Raw genomic sequence first — 8,801 nt, forward strand, 5'->3', positions numbered from 1 at the left:
TTTTGAAGACCCAAATTTCCCAAATCATGTCTACTATCTTTTGAAAGCACTCTATGGACTGAATCAAGCACCTAGAGCCTGGTATAACACTTTATCAAAGTTCCTTTTGAAAAATCACTTCAAAAAAGGTACTGTGGATAAAACTTTATTCTTTAGAAATATTAATGGTTGTAGTATACTTGTTCAAATCTATGTAGATTATATTATATTTGGCTCTACAGATGAAAAACTTTGCAAAAAGTTTGCCAAATTGATGCAGAGTAAGTATGAAATGAGCATGATGGGAGAACTAACTTACTTTCTTGGTTTAAAATTTAAGCAAGTTAGTGATTGAATATTCATTAGTCAAACTAAATATATTCATGATCTTTTAAAGAAGTTTGATCTAATGGATTGCACATCTGCAAAAACTCCCATGACCACTGCAACTAAACTTGAATGAAACACTGCAGAAAAGTATGTGGATATTTCAAGTTATAGGGGCATGGTTGGTTCACTTATGTACTTAACAGCTAGTAGGCCAGATATAATGTTTGCTACTTGTCTTTGTGTTAGATTTCAAGCTGATCCTAGAGAATCTCATTTAGTAGCTATTAAGAGAATTTTCAGATATCTCAAGGGAACACCAAAACTTGGCATTTGGTACCCTAGAGGTTCTGGTTTTGATCTAACTGGTTATTCAGATACAAATTATGCAGGTTGTAAAATAGACAGAAAAAGCACAACAGGAAACTGTCAGTTTCTAGGAAACAAGCTTGTGTCCTGGTTCAGTAAAAAGCAAAATTCAGTTTCTAGTTCTATAGCTGAAGCTGAATATATTATTGCTGGTAGTTGCTGTGCACAGATTCTATGGATGAAAAACCAATTGTTGGACTATGGTCTACAAGTGGATAGGATTCCTATTTTATGTGATAACACAAGTGCAATTGCCATAACTGAAAATCCAGTACAACATTCAAGAACAAAGCACATAGACATCAAGTACCACTTCATAAGGGAACATGTGATGATTGGTACCGTGGAACTGCATTTTGTTCCAAGTGAAAAACAGCTTGTAGACATATTTACCAAGCCACTGGATAAATCCACCTTCTCAAGGTTGGTAAGTGAGTTAGGTATGCTTAATTATTCTTGAATCATTTCAGATATTTTGCAAGTTGTAATGCAGCCAGAAATTTAATCAATTTTTCAGTTTTGGATGAAATTTTGGCTAAGTCAAAATTTACATCCCGACGGATGATCATTATCCATCGAGTTCGATCATCCGTCGGAATACAATTTGTTAATAAAATTAATTATTTTTCTGGAATATTTTATAATTCGATGGATAACTGATTTATCCTCATCCGTCGAATTGTCTCAATCCTAGCCGTTAATTCTCTGAACATTATCCATCGAGTATACTTACAGTTTGTAAGCATAACACGAAGGATAAGTGATAGAATTTTTACAGTTTATTTTTAAACGGCTATTTTGGGCAATTTTTATTGGTCACTTTATTTTACTTTATTATTTTTGACAGTTATTTTCTGAGATAGTATAAAACAATTTCACTTTTATTCATTTCTTTTATCATTCTCAAGATTCAATTGCTCTAATTTCTTTCTTCTCAAAAGCAAACTCTCTCTCTGCAAATTCCAAATCTCTAACAATGGCACCTGTAGTGAAAATCATGTCTCAAACTGGTTATATCTATGAGAAAAACAACTTCTCAGCTTTGGTGAACAATGAGATTCAACAGTCTGGTGACTATCACAAAATGATGGATTTTGTGAAGAACTGCAAACTCAACTATGCATGCTGGAATCACCCACCATTTACTGTGAGGTTGTTGAAGATATATGGACAACTGCAGTGTACAAATCAACAGACAAAAACATCACATTCACTTTGAAAGGTGAGCAGTTTTGCATAAATAGTGATGTTATTAAAGCATGCTTCAAGATTCCTGATAATATTGTAACTGCCTCACACACAGACTCTGACATTGTTGATATGCTTAATTCCATGGGCTATGCACTCAGTACTTCTAAATTAAGTGAAATTAGGAAGTTGGGTCTTAGGAAAGAATAGAGTTATTTGTGTGATGTAGTAACTAAGGTATTTTCTGGTAAAATTAGTAACTTTGATTCTATAAACATTTCTATGCTTAACATGCTTTACATGCTAGTTAATGATAAATACTTCAACTTCAGTGATTTAATTTTGTTTGAGTTAGGCTTTAAGTTAGGAGAGGTCAATAAGAGAGGTAGAAGTATCTATTATGCTAGATTTTTTATGATGCTTGCTAACCATCTTGTTGAGGAAATTATAATTGAGAACCCAACCAACAAGCTGAATTATTGGGTTCAAGAAAGAAGGATAATTGCAGATTTAAATAGAGCAAACCATCACAAGGAGATTCTCTTGTTTTACTTTCCAGTAATGGAGGGACCTCAGGTAAGTGAGGTAATTTCTTCTGTCTCCACTCTTCCAACCTCACAATTTTTTTTGCTTTCTAGTGTAGCTATGGCAACTATGTCAATGACCCAACAGTTGCCTACCCAAGCTACCAAACCAACAAAAGTTTCAAAATCCAAAACTAAGAAAGCCCCCTCTGATTTCTTTCAAAAAAATTAATTGTAAAAACCACCAAACCTAAAGAGGGGAGTGTGAAAGTGGGTAAGAAAGGTGAGGGACAGGGTGAAAATCAAAGAAGCCCTAATAATAAGGATGGAGTGGTGAGAGATTCCCAGCCTAGCCACACTGTAGTTTCTCAACAAATTGCAGTGCTTAATAAGGATTCTAGCTCATTTCTGGTTTCATCCTCCCAAAAGGATGTTACCATTGAAACAAGCTCTCAACCAAGAGCACATGCCAAAAGGGTAAGGGACACAAGCTCACCCCAAACTTATACTAGAAAGAAGAAACCAAAAAAAATTGGGGATGCACAGGGTTCACACACTGTGCAAACTAGTGTTAAAGACACAATCACTGCACCTTCTCAAAATCAGGTTGATGTGGCTCCAATAAATATGGAGTCACAACCAAAATCTCTAATAATTGAAGCACCTGATACACCAAACTCTCCCACACATTCATTAGATATTGACATGATAAACACATCACTTCCAAATTCTCAATCTTTAACTCTCTTGGAGAAGCCAAAAATCCAAGCAAGTGAGCATCATCTTCTAGATGATTTATTGGCTCACTTGCCATTTCTTTCTGAGACTGTTGAGATATATGTGCCAAAATTTTCATCAATCTGCACAGAGTCCACAATAGTCTCCACTCCAAACTCAATTATTTCTTTTATCCCGATGGATATCTTTCATTCGTCGAGTAGTGATTGTATCTCGACGGATAAGCTTAACAGCAGTCATCCGTCGGATAGTCTAACTGCTAACCCGATGGATATTCCTCATCCATCGGGTGTCTCTGCACAGCTTCAAATTTCATCAATTATTATAAGTGCAGAAGACTTGGTAGTAGTGCAATCACTCCTAGGACTGAGGGAAGGGGGTGATTTGAGTAAGAGTTTGGGTTGCTCCCAGGAAAAAGAAGAGGAAAAGAGTGATCTACTGCAGTCCATTTCTTCAGGACTGGTAAAAGTGAGTGAGAGGAGTCCCACCTTAGATGGTGAAGGTGAGGGTGTGAGGGTGGGGAGCCAATGTGAGACCTTGATGCAAGAAAAGAGAGATAATGAGAGAAATGCAGGTATAGGAGATGTAAGGGTGGATGTCATTGCAAGTGAGTTAATGAATGTCCAGGATGCAAACAGGGAGGGACTATTTCAGCAAAGTCAAGCTGTTATAGATTCTACCTCCCCGGATGCTGAGACATTTACTCACCATGTTCCAGCATACCAACTTCTAGCTGGACAGAACAATGATAATGTAGAAAGGATGTTAAATTTGGTGCACACCACACAGTCTATGCAAAGAGCAAAGGATGCAATCATAACTCTGCCCTCTACAGCTGGTGATATTGACTATGAGACTGGTGGTTCAGAAGATTTCTTTGGCGGTGAGGATGCAGAAAGTGAAGAAGGGCCATTGGACATAGGGGGAGAAGTAGGCCCTAGTTCCAAATGAGGCATGCCATCATGGGCCTTCTCAAAGCAATGTGATGAACAACATTTCAAGACAACACTCATCCAACTTATCAGTCAAACACACTCTGCTCTTCAATCAACAACAAATGCCAACACCAAGAAGCTTATGCAAGCACATCTTGCTTCTCTTCAATTGCAACAAATCCAAGGTTTTCAACATACTCAGGATGTCACTTCTATCAAAGGTGAAATTGATCAAATGAAGAGGAACATTTCTGACAGATTGGATTCTAAACTTCCAGAAGCTACAATGCTTGACATTAATAGACAACTCAGGAAGAATTCTGATCTTGCCATAAATATAAATTCATTGAATACCAGAATGACAACAATGAAAGCCTCTCTAACAGCAATTCATCTCCACCAAGCACAACAAACAGACTTGCTTCAAAGGCTAGTGGCATCACAAACCTCCCCTTCTACTCAACTTGCTGATAACAAAAAGGGGGGGAAAGATGTGGCGGCCTCAACCCCGGGGTCAGGAGTTGATGTCATCAACAACAATAATAAAAATCATAACTATTAATAATACATAACTACGACCCCTTTACCAAGACCTTTTCCAGGTTTAAGTATGATTCAGGTTACCACTAACACAACTCAAATTACCTAACACAATCCTGACCACTAATTTATTGTAGCAACTCAACAGACCTCATTTGGTCTGAACACAACTACCTCAGAGGAGCCTGACACGAAAGGAGCTAAAACTCTGCCCTGACTACCGCACAAGAATCTCCTAAGCATCTGCAATACATACAAAATATTCTGCAAGGGTGAGCAATTACTTGCTCAGCAGCACCACTATATGAATAACGAGTAAAACAGTTTAAAGTAAAGCAATTATAGGAACAGAATCCACAACTTGCTTAGAAAACAAGTAAACATTCATAAATTGGATATCAAAACTAGCATGCTCTGTAAAACAACAACATCGGTAGTGTGTTGTGCATAAATACCAGAGAATAATTCTAGCATGCCATTTTCATTTCCAAATCCGCTATATCAACTACTCATGCCCTTACGGGAATCACACAAAACCAAATCAGATATGTAGCGGATATGTGAAGACAGCTGATCAGGCTATCAACACCAGACGGCTCCAACTGCCATCTTATTCACCTGTTCCGGAACTCAGAGACTAGTTAGGTCTCTGACCTGCTGGACTAATCGGTTATACAATGCGCGCAACCGAATTAGCCTCTTACGCTACCTCAATAGGCCTACTCTGGCCCCATCGCATCCCATATCTGATCGTTTTATCCAGTTTTCAAAATCACTTTTACCTATCTCTTTTCAAAATCAATTCTGTCATAGCACACTATTCAAATTCTCTTTTTATTTAAATCATGTTTAGAGATAGGTGTTTTCAGAAGTTACTTTTCCCCAAAACATAATTTTAAATAACATTTCAAATACGGGGGATACGTAACTTAAAACGTTTCTGTTCCATTACGAAAGTAAAACATTTAGTTATTCATACGTACTGAACCATAAAAGAATGGTCAGGGGTACTTGCCTTGCAGAGCGTTACGACTATCACTGACTGTTTCTGATAAACTTGAACGTTCGGGCTCTCATGGAAAAATGAATGTCTCACTAGAAGGCATCTCTGCTTCGCCGCAATCTATCTCAAGATAGTATCCAAGACTCTCAGGGTTCTTTGCTTGGAACCTCGAGGCACTTGCCGACTGATCACTAGATTATCTTAATTCGATATCAATTCCTGAGTCCTTCGACCAGAACCTACAGAGTCGAAATACCCTAGATTAGACGTCTAGGTATGCTTGACATATCCTCAATAACACATCTACCCATTCGATATCAAACCCGACTCATAATTATATACATTATAATAACACACACAACAATTAGGGTTCACGTTTTCAAATTGGTTAAATGTTCGTTCTCGGAAAATACGTATACTCGTAATTTTACGAAATCAGGGTTATTGGGTTTTGACAGAACGTCCATCTCAACATACAATCGGGTCTCACATAATATATATATATATATATATTTATACTCGTTCGACGTTCCGACAATTACAGGGTCTGTCCCGAATTTCCGAATTTAATTTCTAAAAATTCGGGCAGCACCTTCTCTGTTATCGGCCTACCCGTCGAACAACTCGACGTCAAATCACAACAACAAATCCACAATTAATCCAAATGCGATTCCCAACCTCCGATTCAACTCAATCAAAATTCCACACAACTCCAAGTTTCAACTTAAGTACACTTATTAATTATTATTCGTGTTTCATATTTGTTTATTTTAAAATATTATGACTCAGAATAATTCATCACGGTCCACCGTCGGCTCGCCGAGGCTCATCGCCGACGGCGGAAAAATTTATTGGTGCCCGATATTATTCGGGTTTCCAAATAAACTTCACCAATTAATTCTCGAATAATGAAAATAATAGTTCGAATAACCAATAAAATTTATTCGAATTTTCCAAAATAATTTGGAATAAATAATATAGTAATTATCGAATCATTTTCATCATAAATCAGTGAAAAAGAAAACCTGAAATTCGAACCAACCTCCAGCTCACGCACTCGCGCGTGGCCGGAAAGTAAGAATCAAACAACAATCGGAAAAACCGAAGGCGGCCAAACACAGAACATCGACCAGAGCAGCACGACAACAACGCACACAATACACACGCGTATACACCACATACGCCACCATTTCAGCCGGAAATCGAAGGAAGGCGACGATGGAATCGAAAAGACAGGCGGCGCAACTTACCGGAGAGACAAGGAAGAACCACAGGGGGATAACGGGAAAGAATAACAGAAAAAGAAAAAGAAATGGATCTTGTATCCGATCGATTCAGCCCCCCCTGCGCGAATGTAAATATATGTATATATTCCTGTGTTTTTGTTTCAATACAGCAGAAATTAGCCAATCAGCAAATGCCACACTTCTGCTTATTTCACCATCTTTTGACACGTTATATTTGAAGATAGATACGAAAATTTAAAGGTCTGACTTGCCCCAAAATTCAAAATTATCGGCTGAGGCGCCCTTGTAAACAATTTCGGAAAATTACGAAATTAGTCTTAAAATGTCACAAATATCCCGAAGTTTATAAAAACATAAATTCCGAAATTTTAAAATAATTTTTAAAACGCACTTTATACCCGCTTTTTAACAAATAACGAAACGACGCGCGGGTGAAACTAACTCCGAAAATTTCCAAAATAATTTTAAAATTCTCAGAACATTAGGAACTTAATAAAATACAAGTTTCATGATTTTTGAAGATTTCCATGATTAGATAGGGATTTTACAATAATACGTACTCAGAAAATTATTTAAAGATAAATAATTAATGAAATATTGATTTCTCAATTTTATAAAGTCCCAAAAATAAATATTAAGATTATAAAGTCATAAAAACAACTTTAGAGATAATCCACATATTTAAACAAATAAACTTGTATTAAATCCACTTTTAAAAGTGAAAGCAATTCAATACAAGTCCGTAATTAATTACAAGAACGACCCTATGCCTCATAAATCACACATAAATAATAATCAAACAACACATAGTGGTCAAAACCAATACGCATATTTATTTATTTAATAATTTCCATAATTACACATTTAAATAATACAAAATACACGAGTCGCTATAAAAGAAACCTCTTCTAAGGGAGAAAGCTCATTTGTCTTATTCAGTCAAGGGGAATCAAGAAGTGAGGGGGAGAAAAAAGTTCTCAATGTTCAAGTAAGTAAAGTAATTGTGCCCACATTTATTTTCACAAAGCCACCTGCTAAAGATAACATAGATCTAATCAAAGAAGCAGCAGCCAATTTGAGAGCAGCTGAGAAGAATCAATTGAGTCCAATCAATTGGAAGAAAATTGATGAGAACATCCAGAAGATATTTGGCCCAACATAGAAGCCAAACAAAGTCTTCAATCATCACGCTAAAGTAATAAAAATCTCTGTGAATGATATAAGTATGAACTATCTGGAAAGGGGTCAAACTTCCTGTGTCAAGTCTCCAAAAAAAGATCTCATCATGAAGGCCAAATGGAACTATCCTGAGGGTTCAGACAAGAATCCTATGGATACAGCGTTTGAGACACCAAATCCAGATAAAAAGAAACTGTTGTCAAGATCTATTTCATTCTATAAGGATCTAGCTGAATCAACATTAAAAAGAAGAATTGCCAAAATTTAGAGAAATAGTAAGGAGATTTGTGTGGTGGTTGGACACCCACTGTTTGTGGAAGCTAAGTAGGGAGAGAAAGAAAGAATTAGGCTAGAAAAGAAGCAAGTTGCTTTCGATTCTAAGAAACAAAAGCAAAAGAAAGAATAAGCTGCTATCTTGGCCAAGCTTCAAGTTATAAAAACCACAACGGAACCTCTTGTACAACCAAATGTAATCACTGAATCTAAGGATCTGAAAATGCAAGAAGAATCACAACAGAAAAAAAGGTTTAGATATAAACTTCATTCCAAGAGGAAAGTGAAATTTGATGAAGAGGAATTGGAAGATCAGTTTCCCAAAAAGCCTACAACTACAACTCAGACATCAAAACCCTCAGTGGTATTTGAAGAATTCAAAGTGGTTGATCCAACAAGAAATATTCATGGTGAACCAATTATTGCCAAGGATGAGCCAGTAGACTGAGATAGTTTACCAATTCCTGAGCTAAATTTGCCCATCTTCAAGACAAAGACG

The sequence above is a fragment of the Apium graveolens genome, chromosome 6 (assembly GCF_009905375.1).
Source record: "Apium graveolens cultivar Ventura chromosome 6, ASM990537v1, whole genome shotgun sequence".
Lineage (NCBI taxonomy): Eukaryota > Viridiplantae > Streptophyta > Magnoliopsida > Apiales > Apiaceae > Apium > Apium graveolens.